Genomic DNA, 19604 nt, shown 5'->3' with positions numbered 1-19604 from the left:
GAGTGGTTGGTTATGGGGTAATCTCTACACAGGGTCACATACAGAGTGGTTGGTTAGGGGTAATCTCTACACAGGGTCACATACAGAGTGGTTGGTTATTGGGTAATCTTTATACAGGGTCACATACAGAGTGGTTGGTTAAGGGGTAATCTCTACACAGGGTCACATACAGAGTGGTTGGTTACGGGGTAATCTCTATACAGGGTCACATACAGAGTGGTTGGTTATGGGGTAATCTCTACACAGGGTCACATACAGAGTGGTTGGTTAGGGGGTAATCTCTACACAGGGTCACATACAGAGTGGTTGGTTATTGGGTAATCTTTATACAGGGTCACATACAGAGTGGTTGGTTAGGGGGTAATCTCTACACAGAGTCACATACAGAGTGGTTGGTTAGAGGGTAATCTCTACACAGGGTCACATACAGAGTGGTTGGTTAGGGGGTAATCTTTATACAGGGTCACATACAGAGTGGTTGGTTAGGGGGTAATCTCTACACAGGGTCACATACAGAGTGGTTGGTTAGGGGGTAATCTTTATACAGGGTCACATACAGAGTGGTTGGTTAGGGGGTCATCTCTACACAGGGTCACATACAGAGTTGTTGGTTAGGGGGTAATCTCTATACAGGGTCACATACAGAGTGGTTGGTTAAGGGGTAATCTCTACACAGGGTCACATACAGAGTGGTTGGTTAGGGGGGCATCTCTACAGAGAGTCACATACAGAGTGGTTGGTTATGGGGTAATCTCTACACAGGGTCACATACAGAGTGGTTGGTTAGGGGGTAATCTTTATACAGGGTCACATACAGAGTGGTTGGTTAGGGGGTAATCTTTATACAGGGTCACATACAGAGTGGTTGGTTAGGGGGTAATCTCTAAACAGGGTCACATACAGAGTGGTTGGTTAGGGGGTAATCTCTACACAGGGTCACATACAGAGTGGTTGGTTATGGGGTAATCTCTACACAGGGTCACATACAGAGTGGTTGGTTAGGGGGTAATCTCTACACATGGTCACATACAGAGTGGTTGGTTAAGGGGGTAATCTCTACACAGGGTCACATACAGAGTGGTTGGTTATGGGGTAATCTCTACACAGGGTCACATACAGAGTGGTTGGTTAGGGGTAATCTTTATACAGGGTCACATACAGAGTGGTTGGTTAGGGGTCATCTCTACACATGGTCACATACAGAGTGGTTGGTTAGGGGGTCATCTCTACACATGGTCACATACAGAGTGGTTGGTTAGGGGTAATCTCTACACAGGGTCACATACAGAGTGGTTGGTTAGGGGTAATCTCTACACAGGGTCACATACAGAGTGGTTGGTTAGGGGTAATCTTTATACAGGGTCACATACAGAGTGGTTGGTTAGGGGGTAATCTCTACACAGGGTCACATACAGAGTGGTTGGTTAGGGGTAATCTATACACAGGGTCACATACAGAGTGGTTGGTTAGGGGTAATCTTTATACAGGGTCACATACAGAGTGGTTGGTTAGGGGGGGTAATCTTTATACAGGGTCACATACAGAGTGGTTGGTTAGCGGGTCATCTCTACACAGGGTCACATACAGAGTGGTTGGTTAGGGGTAATCTTTATACAGGGTCACATACAGAGTGGTTGGTTAGGGGTAATCTCTACACAGAGTCACATACAGAGTGGTTGGTTAGGGGTCATCTCTACACAGGGTCACATACAGAGTGGTTGGTTAGGGGTAATCTCTACACAGGGTCACATACAGAGTGGTTGGTTAGGGGGTAATCTCTACACAGAGTCACATACAGAGTGGTTGGTTAGGGGGTAATCTCTACACAGAGTCACATACAGAATGGTTGGTTAGGGGGGTAATCTCTACACAGGGTCACACACAGAGTGGTTGGTTAGGGGGTAATCTCTACACAGGGTCACATACAGAGTGGTTGGTTAGGGAGTAATCTCTACACAGAGTCACATACAGAGTGGTTGGTTAGGGGGTCATCTCTATACAGGGTCACATACAGAGTGGTTGGTTAGGGGGTCATCTCTACACAGGGTCACATACAGAGTGGTTGGTTAGGGGTAATCTCTATACAGGGTCACATACAGAGTGGTTGGTTAGGGGGTAATCTTTATACAGGGTCACATACAGAGTGGTTGGTTAGGGGGTCATCTCTACACAGGGTCACATACAGAGTGGTTGGTTATGGGGTAATCTCTACACAGGGTCACATACAGAGTGGTTGGTTAGGGGTAATCTTTATACAGGGTCACATACAGAGTGGTTGGTTAGGGGTCATCTCTACACATGGTCACATACAGAGTGGTTGGTTAGGGGGTCATCTCTACACATGGTCACATACAGAGTGGTTGGTTAGGGGGTAATCTCTACACAGGGTCACATACAGAGTGGTTGGTTAGGGGGTAATCTCTACACAGGGTCACATACAGAGTGGTTGGTTAGGGGGTAATCTTTATACAGGGTCACATACAGAGTGGTTGGTTAGGGGGTAATCTCTAAACAGGGTCACATACAGAGTGGTTGGTTAGGGGGTAATCTCTACACAGGGTCACATACAGAGTGGTTGGTTATGGGGTAATCTCTACACAGGGTCACATACAGAGTGGTTGGTTAGGGGGTAATCTCTACACATGGTCACATACAGAGTGGTTGGTTAAGGGGGTAATCTCTACACAGGGTCACATACAGAGTGGTTGGTTATGGGGTAATCTCTACACAGGGTCACATACAGAGTGGTTGGTTAGGGGGTAATCTTTATACAGGGTCACATACAGAGTGGTTGGTTAGGGGGTCATCTCTACACATGGTCACATACAGAGTGGTTGGTTAGGGGGTCATCTCTACACATGGTCACATACAGAGTGGTTGGTTAGGGGGTAATCTCTACACAGGGTCACATACAGAGTGGTTGGTTAGGGGGTAATCTCTACACAGGGTCACATACAGAGTGGTTGGTTAGGGGGTAATCTTTATACAGGGTCACATACAGAGTGGTTGGTTAGGGGGTAATCTCTACACAGGGTCACATACAGAGTGGTTGGTTAGGGGGTAATCTATACACAGGGTCACATACAGAGTGGTTGGTTAGGGGGTAATCTTTATACAGGGTCACATACAGAGTGGTTGGTTAGGGGGTAATCTTTATACAGGGTCACATACAGAGTGGTTGGTTAGCGGGTCATCTCTACACAGGGTCACATACAGAGTGGTTGGTTAGGGGGTAATCTTTATACAGGGTCACATACAGAGTGGTTGGTTAGGGGGTAATCTCTACACAGAGTCACATACAGAGTGGTTGGTTAGGGGGTCATCTCTACACAGGGTCACATACAGAGTGGTTGGTTAGGGGGTAATCTCTACACAGGGTCACATACAGAGTGGTTGGTTAGGGGGTAATCTCTACACAGAGTCACATACAGAGTGGTTGGTTAGGGGGTAATCTCTACACAGGGTCACATACAGAGTGGTTGGTTAGGGGGTAATCTCTACACAGGGTCACATACAGAGTGGTTGGTTAGGGGGTAATCTCTATACAGGGTCACATACAGAGTGGTTGGTTAGGGGGTAATCTCTACACAGGGTCACATACAGAGTGGTTGGTTAGGGGGTAATCTCTACACAGGGTCACATACAGAGTGGTTGGTTAGGGGGTCATCTCTACACAGGGTCACATACAGAGTGGTTGGTTAGGGGTCATCTCTACACAGGGTCACATACAGAGTGGTTGGTTAGGGGGTAATCTCTACACAGGGTCACATACAGAGTGGTTGGTTAGGGGGTAATCTCTACACAGGGTCACATACAGAGTGGTTGGTTAGGGGGTAATCTCTACACAGGGTCACATACAGAGTGGTTGGTTAAGGGGGTAATCTCTACACAGGGTCACATACAGAGTGGTTGGTTAGGGGGTAATCTCTATACAGGGTCACATACAGAGTGGTTGGTTAGGGGGTAATCTCTATACAGGGTCACATACAGAGTGGTTGGTTAGGGGGTCATCTCTATACAGGGTCACATACAGAGTGGTTGGTTAGGGGGTAATCTCTATACAGGGTCACATACAGAGTGGTTGGTTAGGGGGTCATCTCTATACAGGGTCACATACAGAGTGGTTGGTTAGGGGGTAATCTCTACACAGGGTCACATACAGAGTGGTTTCTCAGCATGTGTGTTATTCTTCTGACAGTCTATAGTAATGGAAAACCCCCATCCGTCGGTTAAAGTGTATGTGTGTGTGTTATGAACGTATGACGTGTGAAGGTACACCAAACAGAGTTGTTACCCCAGGTTCTCCTCACTCACATCTATCTATGTGACGTCCTGGGATTGTTCTGAGAATAATCACTCACAGGGTCAGAAGTTCATGTTCAACTCTGAAGTTTTTTAACTATTCTAGGGGCTATGTCCGTATAGTATTGAAATGTCTTGAATGGCTTCCTTCCCTCTGTCCTTCCTTCCTTCCCTCCCTCCTTTAGCCGTCCACTGATCCTCCTTGGGTGAGATGAGAGAAATAAAAAGCGGTGTAATGCTACTTTTTGTCCCCTAGAGGGTGCTCTAGTCCACAGCACCTTGTCTTGCGTCAGGGAGGCAAAAAATAGTCTGGTGCTTTGACTTCATGACAAACCGTTTCTGCATTAAGCCACTTTGAGTGCCATGGTGAGGGGGTCAATTCCATTTCAGTGCAGGAAGTAAACTGAAATGTACAAATTCTAATTCCATGTTGGTCTCCCAGAGAAGCGTTGGGAATTAGAACTGGCCTTTCTGTTGACTTTCTGAATTGACTGACTTGAAAAGGAATTGACCCCAACCCCTGGTCACGACCGAATGTTCTACTAATCCAAACAGTCCACATCCACACATTTGTGCTGATTCCCTGTGGACTGTGTCTGTTTTGACTCCCATGGCTTTTAAAACAGTGCTACAGATGTTTATTTTGAGCCTATTGCATTTTTTCCCTCCCATGCCTTTTTAGCATGGTAGCATGCTTTCCCTAAAGATAGTTCTGTAGCTATGAGAGTGGGACACCATAAGACATGATACAAATGTAAACACTCAATAAACCTGCTCATTTCAATGGTTTGGAGTGGGTTTTTATGTTTTCATCATCATGTCCTGATGCCCACTCCTATGAGGAGCATGTTAGACTGATGGAGAGTTAACTGCTATCAATCTCCCTGTTTCAATATTGACTTAAACACACTGTTTAATGATGCATCTACACTCACACTGTTTACTGATGCATCTACACACACTGTTTACTGATGCATCTACACACACTGTTTACTGATGCATCTACACACTGTTTACTGATGCATCTACACACACACACTGTTTACTGATGCATCTACACACACTGTTTACTGATGCATCTACACACACTGTTTACTGATGCATCTACACACACACACACTGTTTACTGATGCATCTACACACACACTGTTTACTGATGCATCTACACACACTGTTTAATGATGCATCTACACACACACTGTTTACTGATGCATCTACACACACTGTTTACTGATGCATCTACACACACTGTTTAATGATGCATCTACACACACACTGTTTACTGATGCATCTACACACACACTGTTTACTGATGCATCTACACACACTGTTTACTGATGCATCTACACACACACTGTTTACTGATGCATCTACACACACACACATTGTTTACTGATGCTTCTACACACACGCGCGCGCACACACACACGCGCGTGCGCGCGCACACACACACACACACACACACACACACACACACACACACACACACACACACACACACACACACACACAGACTATTAAACTGATGCACACACACAGCAACAAATTATGTATGTGTTAGCATTGAGTGTGTGTGTGCGTGCATGTGTGCATGCATGCATGCATGTGTGCATGTCTGTGTGTGTGTGTCTGTGTGTGCGTGCCCATGCGAGTGAGTATGTGTGTGTGTGTGTGTGTGTGTGTGTGTGTGTGTGTGTGTGTGTGTGTGTGTGTGTGTGTGTGTGTGTGTGTGTGTGTGTGTGTGTGTGTGTGTGTGTGTGTGTGTGTGAGCAGGCCCAAGGCCCTCATGTTCTCCTCTCAGGGTTAATGGAATGGCGGTGTGTCTCAGGTGGATCATTAACAGTGTTCAGGGAGGAGAGAGTTCTATAAAAGAACCTTCACAGCTGCTTTTCTTTTCTCCATTCCCCTCTTTCTGTCTCTCTCCCTTCCTCTCTTTCTGTCTCTCTCCCTTCCTCTCTTTCTGTCTCTCTCCCTTCCTCTCTTTCTGTCTCTCTCCCTTCCTCTCTTTCTGTCTCTCTCCCTTCCTCTCTTTCTATCTCTCTCCCTTCCTCTCTTTCTATCTCTCTCCCTTCCTCTCTTTCTGTCTCTCTCCCTTCCTCTCTTTCTGTCTCTCTCCCTTCCTCTCTTTCTGTCTCTCTCCCTTCCTCTCTTTCTGTCTCTCTCCCTTCCTCTCTTTCTATCTCTCTCCCTTCCTCTCTTTCTGTCTCTCTCCCTTCCTCTCTTTCTGTCTCTCTCCCTTCCTCTCTTTCTATCTCTCTCCCTTCCTCTCTTTCTGTCTCTCTCCCTTCCTCTCTTTCTGTCTCTCTCCCTTCCTCTCTTTCTATCTCTCTCCCTTCCTCTCTTTCTGTCTCTCTCCCTTCCTCTCTTTCTGTCTCTCTCCCTTCCTCTCTTTCTATCTCTCTCCCTTCCTCTCTTTCTATCTCTCTCCCTTCCTCTCTTTCTATCTCTCTCCCTTCCTCTCTTTCTGTCTCTCTCCCTTCCTCTCTGTCTATCTCTCTCCCTTCCTCTCTTTCTATCTCTCTCCCTTCCTCTCTTTCTGTCTCTCTCCCTTCCTCTCTTTCTATCTCTCTCCCTTCCTCTCTTTCTATCTCTCTCGCTTCCTCTCTGTCTATCTCTCTCCCTTCCTCTCTTTCTGTCTCTCTCCCTTCCTCTCTTTCTATCTCTCTCCCTTCCTCTCTTTCTGTCTCTCTCCCTTCCTCTCTTTCTATCTCTCTCCCTTCCTCTCTTTCTGTCTCTCTCCCTTCCTCTCTGTCTATCTCTCTCCCTTCCTCTCTTTCTATCTCTCTCCCTTCCTCTCTTTCCGTCTCTCTCCCTTCCTCTCTTTCTATCTCTCTCCCTTCCTCTCTTTCTATCTCACACGCTTCCTCTCTGTCTATCTCTCTCCCTTCCTCTCTTTCTGTCTCTCTCCCTTCCTCTCTTTCTATCTCACTCCCTTCCTCTCTTTCTGTCTCTCTCCCTTCCTCTCTTTCTATCTCTCTCCCTTCCTCTCTTTCTATCTCTCTCCCTTCCTCTCTTTCTATCTCTCTCCCTTCCTCTCTTTCTGTCTCTCTCCCTTCCTCTCTTTATATCTCTCTCCCTTCCTCTCTTTCTGTCTCTCTCCCTTCCTCTCTTTCTCAACTCTCTCCCTTCCTCTCTTTCTATCTCTCTCCCTTCCTCTCTTTCTATCTCTCTCCCTTCCTCTCTCTCTCTCTTGCTCTTTTCCCTGTCTCTGTTCTACCATTCGATGTGACAGAGGTCAGTTGCTTCACTTAATTCACGGGTGAGTAGCACAACCAGGTCTGGACCTCGTCTCTCTTGACAAAGTGATTGAATCAGATGAACCTGCATGGAGAGATAAAGGAGAAACAAAGAATGGTATATACCTGATCTCCATCTCTCTCTCCCTTCAGCCGGCGACTCCTCAGCTGCCGTTGAAGCATGTAGAAACTCCGGTAAGTCTCTCTCTGTTCATACTTTTGTGATGTTGATGATTGGTATTTGCAACAGTTATCAGCCTATACATCAGGAGGCATGTTATAGAAGCTCTGGCTTGTCTGGGCAGTGTGATGTACTGTAGTGTCAGAGGTGTCTTAATTGTATGGAGGTGACCCCAAAATAGTTATGCTTGGCCCCTTGACTGTTCAGACGTGGGATCAACTCCATAAAGCTCGTGGACAGCTGTGATGTTGTCAGACTATTTTCACTGAGGTTGATGTAAGGACACTATTAGAACACACCCCCTGGAGGCAGAGAACATGGAAAGCACTGCAGTGTCTCCCACCTCAGTGGCTTACTCTGTTTCAGTGGACGTTGTTGAGCCATACTGTACTCTACTGTATGTACCCAGTAGACATGAGTCGGTGAATGCAGACGTCACCCAGACGTGGAGTACAGCTGTAATTGTTTGCTGCTGACAGACAGCCAGACAGACTGACTGACTGACTGACTGATCAATCTGTGGATGGATGGACCCTGTGTTATTTAGGATGCAGTTGACTTATATGCACTTGTAGCATCTTTACACACAAACTGTACACATACATTTGTTTAGGGGAGAATGGGGTAAGTTGAGCCATTTTTGAATTTTCAGCATCACTCCGTCAAGAGAAATATAGGATTCTTTCTAACAAAGATATCTACATATATTTTAGGATGTTGTGTATCCCTGGGAATAATCAGAATTCATGTAAACGTTACAGTTTTGAAAACATGTGTTGTCTGAAAAAAGTGGTCTTGGCACAACCTACCCCGGGTTTGGGGTAAGTTGAGCTGTGGGACGGTAAGTTAAGCTGCCTACAAATGTCTGTACTGAATGAAATATTACCACAACCATTTTAAAACCATGTCTATCTTTATTTTCCAAACACAATCACAATCACTTTACTGTCTTTTAATAATCTTAAGAATATTTTAACACAGGCTTAACACTGAACAAAAACATTCTACTTTTTATGTGTCACGCCTTGGTCTTAGTATTTTGTGTTTTCTTTAATTATTTGGTCAGGCCAGGGTGTGACATGGGTTTATGTTGTTGTATTTCGTATTGGGGTTTTTGTATTACTGGGATTGCGGCTGAGTAGGGGTGTTGTATGGGCTTGGCTGCCTGAGGCGGTTCTCAATCAGAGTCAGGTGATTCTCGTTGTCTCTGATTGGGAACCGTATTTAGGTAGCCTGGTTTCGCTTTGTATTTCGTGGGTGATTGTTCCTGTCTCTGTGTAGTTTCACCAGATAGGCTGTAATAGGTTTCACGTTCCGTTTGTTGTTTTTGTATTTTGTATAGTTATTTCACGTGTCACTTTGTTCATTAAAGTCATGAGTAACCACCACGCTGCATTTCGGTCCGACTCTCTTTCAACAAACGAAGAACGCCGTTACATTATGAAACAATATTAACATAGGCCAGGCCCTGTTGTTACAGTACCTCATCCCAGCGATAATGTCTTTGCATTACGCCTGGGAAGAAAACACTTCAATTTGCTCGACTTGCCATTGGCTCAACCATTAGCTCAACTTACCGCGAGGCAAACATTTTGACTATATTAGCCCAACCAGCTACGAGGATGCACTTTCATGCTAGGTTTAGGACTTCATATTGAAGCTTATAGAGACCACCAACTGAGGTATATCTTCAAAATATCTACTTTGGTTTAAATACAAATATCACTAAACCTTTAACACAATAAATTCATTTGAATTGGTGAAAATAATTTTTGGGGACTTAACTTGCTTATCACTTTTTTCATGTGGTTTCTTCTTATACAGACTCCATGAAATGATGACCTCTTCCTAAATATTTGGTCAAATTATACATGTTGTTTATGGTTTCCTAGAAACAAGGGTGGCTCAACTTACCGCTTTGGTTCAACTTACCCCACTCTCCCCTACTGTACACACAGTACATACTTTATACCCATGTACGTGGGTAGAGGGAAGCTACACAGCTTGAGGTTTTTTAGAATCACAAATCCAAAAGGCAAAGAGACAGAGAGAGGAGGAGGGGGAGAGATAAAATAAGAGAAGAGGGAGTGAGAGAGTTTGAGTCTGTGTGTGAGAGAGAGAGGGGGGGCAGACAGGAGGTTGGATGTTCTGGTTTATAAGGGTTAGACAATGAGACAGAAAGCTGGTGACAGGGGACTAAAAACAGGAGAGTGTGTGACACGGTGTCCCTGAAATGCATCCAGCTTCATCCCAAAATGTCAGAGGAGGAGGAGGGACTTTAATGTTCCTATTATAGAATTACAGAGACAGCAGTACTAACGCTTTAGAGAGTGGAAGTGATGGTGGAATATTTATTTGGTTAGCCAATAGGAGATGTCCTATCCGTGGTTGTTGTGAGTGAGAGCATCCCATTGTGCCTGTAATTGAGTCAGTGTGGTGCGGCCAGGTCAGGCCAAATGCACCCTGGTTAGATTTAAGTCACACTTACTGTAGCTCCAGACGCAGTCTCTGGGATGGCTTTGACGTGATTGGTGAGGAGAGGAGAGGAGTAGATGAGAGGAGAGCTGAGGAGAAGAGAGGAGTGGGAGAGAAGAGAGTAGAGGAGTAGATGAGAGGAGAGCTGAGGAGAGGAGAGGAGGAGAGGAAAGGAGAGGAGAGGGAGAGAAGAGAGGAGAGGAGAGGAGTGGAGGAGAGGAGAGGAGAGCTGAGGAGATGATTGGAGGAGAGGAGAGGAGTGGAGGAGAGGAGAGGAGAGCTGAGGAGAGCTGAGGAGAGGAGAGGAGAGGAGAGGAGAGGAGAGGAGAGGAGAGGAGATGAGGAGATGAGGAGATGAGTGGAGGAGAGGAGAGAGGAGAGGAGAGGAGAGGAGAGGAGAGGAGAGGAGAGGAGAGGAGAGGAGAGGAGAGGAGAAAGTAGAGGAGAGGAGAAGAAGAGAAGAGTAGAGAGTAGAGGAGAAAGGAGAGGGAAATGAAAAGGAGAAGGCAACCTTTTTATCACCAGCCTACATTTCTGAGCTGGTCATAGGATCTCATCAGATGTGTATTTACCTAACACACAGTTACCTATTACAGGGTTTCCCAAACTCGGTCCTGGGGCCCCCTCTGTGTGCACATTTTGGTTTTTGCCCTGGCACTACACAGCTGATTCAAATCATCAAAGCTTGATGATGAGTTGGTTATTTGATACACATTAACCTAACACACATCCACCTAACACACATTTACCTAACACACATCCACCTAACACACATTTACCTAACACACAATAACCTAACGCACATTAACCTAACACACATTAACCTAACACACATTAACCTAACACACATTAACCTAACACACATTCACCTAACACACAATAATCTAACACACATTAACCTAACACACATCCACCTAACACACATCCACCTAACACACATTTACCTAACACACATCCACCTAACACACATTTACCTAACACACAATAACCTAACGCACATTCACCTAACACACAATAATCTAACACACATTAACCTAACACACATCCACCTAACACACATCCACCTAACACACATTAACCTAACACACAATAATCTAACACACATTAACCTAACACACATCCACCTAACACACATCCACCTAACACACAATAACCTAACGCACATCCACCTAACACACATCCACCTAACACACATTTACCTAACACACAATAACCTAACGCACATTCACCTAACACACAATAATCTAACACACATTAACCTAACACACATCCACCTAACACACATTAACCTAACACACATTAACCTAACACACATCCACCTAACACACATCCACCTAACACACATCCACCTAACACACATTAACCTAACACACAATAATCTAACACACATTAACCTAACACACATCCACCTAACACACATCCACCTAACACACAATAACCTAACGCACATCCACCTAACACACATCCACCTAACACACATTTACCTAACACACAATAACCTAACGCACATTCACCTAACACACAATAATCTAACACACATTAACCTAACACACATCCACCTAACACACATTAACCTAACACACATTAATCTAACACACATCCACCTAACACACATCCACCTAACACACATCCACCTAACACACATTAACCTAGCACACATTTACCTAACACACATCCACCTAACACACATTTACCTAACACACAATAACCTAACGCACATTCACCTAACACACAATAATCTAACACACATTAACCTAACACACATCCACCTAACACACATTAACCTAACACACATTAACCTAACACACATCCACCTAACACACAATAACCTAGCACACATCCACCTAACACACATTAACCTAGCACACATTTACCTAACACACATCCACCTAACACACATTTACCTAACACACAACAACCTAACACACATTCACCTAACACACAATAACCTAACGCACATCCACCTAACACACATTAACCTAACACACATTAACCTAACACACATCCACCTAACACACATCCACCTAACACACATTAACCTAACACACATCCACCTAACACACATTTACCTAACACACAATAACCTAACGCACATTCACCTAACACACAATAATTCTAACACACATTAACCTAACACACATCCACCTAACACACACACACATTAACCTAACACACATTAACCTAACACACATCCACCTAACACACATTAACCTAGCACACATCCACCTAACACAACCTAACACACAATAACCTAGCACACATCCACCTAACACACATTAACCTAGCACACATTTACCTAACACACATCCACCTAACACACATTTACCTAACACACAATAACCTAACGCACATTCACCTAACACACAATAACCTAACGCACATCCACCTAACACACATTAACCTAACACACATTAACCTAGCACACATTTACCTAACACACATTCACCTAACACACATTCACCTAACACACATCCACCTAACACACATTAACCTAGCACACATTTACCTAACACACATCCACCTAACACACATTAACCTAACACACATTAACCTAACACACATCCACCTAACACACATCCACCTAACACACATTAACCTAACACACATCCACCTAACACACATTTACCTAACACACAATAACCTAACGCACATTCACCTAACACACAATAATCTAACACACATTAACCTAACACACATCCACCTAACACACATTAACCTAACACACATTAACCTAACACACATTAACCTAACACACATCCACCTAACACACAATAACCTAACGCACATTCACCTAACACACATCCACCTAACACACATTAACCTAACACACATTTACCTAACACACATCCACCTAACACACATTAACCTAGCACACATTAACCTAACACACATCCACCTAACACACATTAACCTAGCACACATTAACCTAACACACATCCACCTAACACACATTAACCTAACACACATTAACCTAACACACATCCACCTAACACAAAATAACCTAACGCACATTCACCTAACACACATTAACCTAGCACACATTTACCTAACACACATCCACCTAACACACATTTACCTAACACACAATAACCTAACGCACATTCACCTAACACACAATAATCTAACACACATTAACCTAACACACATCCACCTAACACACATTAACCTAACACACATTAACCTAACACACATCCACCTAACACACAATAACCTAACGCACATCCACCTAACACACATCCACCTAACACACATTAACCTAACACACATTAACCTAACACACATCCACCTAACACACATTAACCTAACACACATTAACCTAATACACATCCACCTAACACACATCCACCTAACACACATTAACCTAACACACATTAACCTAGCACACATCCACCTAACACACATTAACCTAACACACATTAACCTAACACACATTCACCTAACACACATCCACCTAACACACATTAACCTAACACACATTTACCTAACACACATCCACCTAACACACATTAACCTAGCACACATTAACCTAACACACATCCACCTAACACACATTAACCTAACACACATTAACCTAACACACATCCACCTAGCACACATTTACCTAACACACATCCACCTAACACACATTAACCTAACACACATCCACCTAACACACATTAACCTAGCACACATTAACCTAACACACATCCACCTAGCACACATTAACCTAACACACATCCACCTAACACACATCCACCTAACACACATCCACCTAACACACATCCACCTAACACACATCCACCTAACACACATTAACCTAACACACATCCACCTAACACACATCCACCTAACACACATTAACCTAACACACATCCACCTAACACACATCCACCTAACACACATCCACCTAACACACATTCACCTAACACACATCCACCTAACACACATCCACCTAACACACATTAACCTAACACACATCCACCTAACACACATCCACCTAACACACATTAACCTAACACACATCCACCTAACACACATCCACCTAACACACATCCACCTAACACACATTAACCTAACACACATCCACCTAACACACATCCACCTAACACACATCCACCTAACACACATCCACCTAACACACATTAACCTAACACACATTAACCTAACACACATCCACCTAACACACATCCACCTAACACACATTCACCTAACACACATTAACCTAACACACATTAACCTAACACACATTAACCTAGCACACATTTACCTAACACACATTAACCTAACACACATTAACCTAACACACATTAACCTAGCACACATTTACCTAACACACATCCACCTAACACACATTAACCTAACACACATCCACCTAACACACATTAACCTAACACACATCCACCTAACACACAATAACCTAACGCACATTCACCTAACACACAATAATCTAACACACATTAACCTAACACACATCCACCTAACACACATTAACCTAACACACATTAACCTAACACACATCCACCTAACACACAATAACCTAACGCACATCCACCTAACACACATCCACCTAACACACATTAACCTAACACACATTAACCTAACACACATCCACCTAACACACATTAACCTAACACACATTAACCTAACACACATCCACCTAACACACATCCACCTAACACACATTAACCTAACACACATTAACCTAGCACACATCCACCTAACACACATTAACCTAACACACATTAACCTAACACACATTCACCTAACACACATCCACCTAACACACATTAACCTAACACACATTTACCTAACACACATCCACCTAACACACATTAACCTAGCACACATTAACCTAACACACATCCACCTAACACACATTAACCTAACACACATTAACCTAACACACATCCACCTAGCACACATTTACCTAACACACATCCACCTAACACACATTAACCTAACACACATCCACCTAACACACATTAACCTAGCACACATTAACCTAACACACATCCACCTAGCACACATTAACCTAACACACATCCACCTAACACACATCCACCTAACACACATCCACCTAACACACATCCACCTAACACACATTAACCTAACACACATCCACCTAACACACATCCACCTAACACACATTAACCTAACACACATCCACCTAACACACATCCACCTAACACACATCCACCTAACACACATTCACCTAACACACATCCACCTAACACACATCCACCTAACACACATTAACCTAACACACATCCACCTAACACACATCCACCTAACACACATTAACCTAACACACATCCACCTAACACACATCCACCTAACACACATCCACCTAACACACATCCACCTAACACACATTAACCTAACACACATCCACCTAACACACATCCACCTAACACACATCCACCTAACACACATCCACCTAACACACATTAACCTAACACACATTAACCTAACACACATCCACCTAACACACATCCACCTAACACACATTCACCTAACACACATTAACCTAACACACATTAACCTAACACACATTAACCTAGCACACATTTACCTAACACACATTAACCTAACACACATTAACCTAGCACACATTTACCTAACACACATCCACCTAACACACATTAACCTAACACACATCCACCTAACACACATTAACCTAACACACATCCACCTAACACACATCCACCTAACACACATCCACCTAACACACATTAACCTAACACACATTAACCTAACACACATCCACCTAACACACATCCACCTAACACACATTCACCTAACACACATTAACCTAACACACATTAACCTAGCACACATTTACCTAACACACATTAACCTAACACACATTAACCTAGCACACATTTACCTAACACACATCCACCTAACACACATTAACCTAACACACATCCACCTAACACACATTCACCTAACACACATTAACCTAACACACATTAACCTAGCACACATTTACCTAACACACATCCACCTAACACACATTAACCTAGCACACATTTACCTAACACACATTAACCTAACACACATTAACCTAACACACATCCACCTAACACACATTAACCTAACACACATCCACCTAACACACATCCACCTAACACACATCCACCTAACACACATTAACCTAACACACATTAAACTAACACAGTGGTTCCTCCTCCTCCTCACTGGTTGTGACACTAGGAAGCACACTTTAGTTTCAGTGGTCTGCTGTATTCCTCAGCTCTTCCCCTCTCTCTGACCTCAGTCAGCACTGGAGGAAAGTATTTCTGCTCTCAACTCTGAATCCCTGGTATATAAGAGCATCAGTGTTATAGGGAGCAGTCAGGGTTACACATATATACGATAGAGGGAAACACCAGCTCTCTCTGGAATTACTCTGGAAATGTGTAATTGGTTGCTAAGGGTCAACGGATGGGTTTCGGGAAGAGTGTTAGCCAACAAACGACCTCTCGTAGTCCCACTGTTCCAAGACATTCACACTAGCACAATGTGGTGGTGTCGCTTTACAATAAGTACATTTAATTAACTTGGAGACGTAGTAGTATTTAGAGGGGGACCACACGCACACGCACACGCACACACACACACACACAAACCACAGAGCGAGAGAGAGAGAGAGAGAGAGAGAGAGAGAGAGAGAGAGAGAGGGAGAGAAGAGAGAGGGGGAGGGAGAGAGAGAGAGAGAGAGAGAGAGAGGGAGAGAGAGAAGAAATAATGAGGGATAATAAGAAAGAGGGAAGGGAGAAACCAAAAGTGGGCGGGAGAGGAGAAAGAAAAGGGGAAAGACAAACGAGAGGCACGGGGGAGAAGAATAGAGACTGAGAGCGTTAAAGACTGAGCTGGAACCTGTTTTGGGGGGAGCTGAGACTTTTTGAGGAGAGAGTCCCATCATGACAAAGGAATAAACAACAAAGAACAAACTGGACATATACAACAAGATCTCTTGGAAGGAAACTAATATGGATATTAGACTCCAGGTGTTTCTCTGTGATTGACAACCAAGGCGTGTGGTCATTGAAGCCTTCCCCAGGGCGATAGGGCGAACACAGAAAGGATTAGAGCGAGAGGGACCCTGGTCCAGACCAGACCAGTCCAGCCATGACCTCAGGTGGGGCCCTCCGCAGGCGCCTCACCTACTTCCGCAATTCCTGGAGGCGGAGCGCTGAGTACCTATTTAAGGTAGGCCACGCCCTCTGGAAGTGTACCTGGTGGGATGACGGGCAAATCTGGCTTTTTAGTGTATGTTTCCCTGTTGTCAAACACACTACTTTGTATTTGAGTGTATTTAGGGGATCTACGGTGCCTTGAGGAATGGCATATGAAGTTGTACATTTTGGGTGAAATTCCCCTTTAATAATGAGTTTGTCCTTATGTTGTTGCATTACCCAATGGGCACAGACGTCAGCTCAATGTCTAGTGTTGATTTATATTTGGTTGAGTTGTCAACTATTGTGAATTCAATGTGAAATCACAAAAACATGTCACCATGTCATTGGTTTTAGGTTAAACGTTGTTTTCCACGTTTTGGGGGGTTGAAATGACATGAAAACAACATTGATAAAAATAACAATAAATCCCAGTGGGAACATACCAATGTAATCATAAACAGCAAGACCTTAATGTTTTTCCTTCAGTCAACACAGTTAAACATCTACTATCTAAGCTTCTTTAGTGGTTGTGGTCTTTCATTGAATGTCTTCCTCCCGTCTCTCTGTGTTTCTCTTGTTGGTAGTTTGTTGGTTCTGCTGGGTAGGAGCAACATCTTTACAGCTGGTTTTGATAACTTTGATGAGTATTACTGAGGTGGGAACGCAGGACACACACACACACGCACACGCACATGCAAACGCACGCGCACATGCAAACACACACACACACACACACACACACACACACACACACACACACACACACACACACACACACACACACACACACACACACACACACACACACACACACACACACACACACACACACACACACACACACACATACGCACAGTAACAGCCACTTAGAGATAGCTTTCTGAGTTATAGCTGATGAAAAAAAGAGTGTGTGTGTGTGTGTGTGTGTGTGTGTGTGTGTGTGTGTGTGTGTGTGTGTGTGTGTGTGTGTGTGTGTGTGTGTGTGTGTGTGTGTGTGTGTGTGTGTGTGTGTGTGTGTGTGTGGACGGTTGGACACAGATTGTATGAGAGGCTTGTTGGTTACGTTGTGGGTACGTGTTTAGTTCTGCTTGTGTATACAGGCGTCTGGGTGTGTGTGAGTGTGTGTCCATGCCATGTGTGTGATGCAAGAGACCTTGTTCTTACATAATTGTCACTCTTGTCCCCTGTGAACAGACGTATTGTTACAGTTTTGGAGCAACAGTGTCCTTGGTTCCAGCAGGCAGCATCTGTTTCTAGTCACATCACTATGAATAATGGGTTTTCCTTTTGCCTGACGAGGATTAGTTTCATCACAGAGAAATGAATGGAACGATGGCAACACAGAGCTCTGTACTGTGTACGTAATTTTCTGTTCTGTTCAGGTCCTCTGTGTCCTCCTTCACATAGTGCTGTGTATTTCTCCAGCCAGATGGGGAAGGCAGTGCTTGCCTTGTGGTAAAAAGGATGTTGAATCACTAAAGGTACTGATGTCCCAGTATAGGTAGACGTCTCCCTGTCCTCGTCTCCCTGTCTTCGTGACCTTGGACAGACAGATGGCAGGATGTAGTCAATATCACTCTTACAGAAGGGTCAAACACAGACTGACAGACAGCTATGTACTGTACAGGCTAACTTTAAATGTTTGGGTAATTTCACATTTCAAGCGTATCAAACTGAACGTTTTAACCTGTAGCCTGTGCCAGGAGTGTGCTGGTTGGCTGCTTGGTTGCAGGACACGCCAAGTATGTGATGTCAGTTGGATTACTGTAACAGGAAACAACCAATTATCAGTAATTAGATGTTTCCTAATGTTGCTGGATTACATTACCATGAAGGAAAGGAGATGAGGAGATGAGGAGATGAGCAAAGAAAGCTGTTTAAGACTCTTGCCACATGCCACATGCCACTAACCAACTAACCCATCAACACCCCGTCACCAGGGTCATAGACAGGCTAATACTATGTGATGCTGTCCGACAGCATCTATTTTAGAACACAGCACTTTGTGTCTGAACACTGTGATCTATTGTCTACTGCTAATCACCCTCGTTGTTGAAATGAATCCTCGATACTCTCCCCTGCTTTTCTCTCTATAGTTAGACTGAGGATGGGGACACTGGGTACAAGTACGTCCCCAGGGATATCATGTTATCTCAACGCAATGGACGCATCTCCTCATGGCTAAATTCCATCCAGTTGTGTTTGGATTTGATATAGTAGAAGACCAGATCCAGTGTGCTTTAATGT

The 19604-nt window shown here is 44.0% G+C and overlaps 1 pseudogene; it reads left to right on the top strand.

Moving 5' to 3' along the window:
* Positions 1–19604, top strand: part of LOC127916744 (tensin-like) — a 182866-nt pseudogene that overhangs the window by 103626 nt on the left and 59636 nt on the right.

This window comes from Oncorhynchus keta, chromosome 37 (assembly GCF_023373465.1).
Source record: "Oncorhynchus keta strain PuntledgeMale-10-30-2019 chromosome 37, Oket_V2, whole genome shotgun sequence".
Taxonomy (NCBI): domain Eukaryota; kingdom Metazoa; phylum Chordata; class Actinopteri; order Salmoniformes; family Salmonidae; genus Oncorhynchus; species Oncorhynchus keta.
Note: the sequence above shows the minus strand (reverse complement) of the source record. Positions and strands in the feature narration are given on the sequence as shown.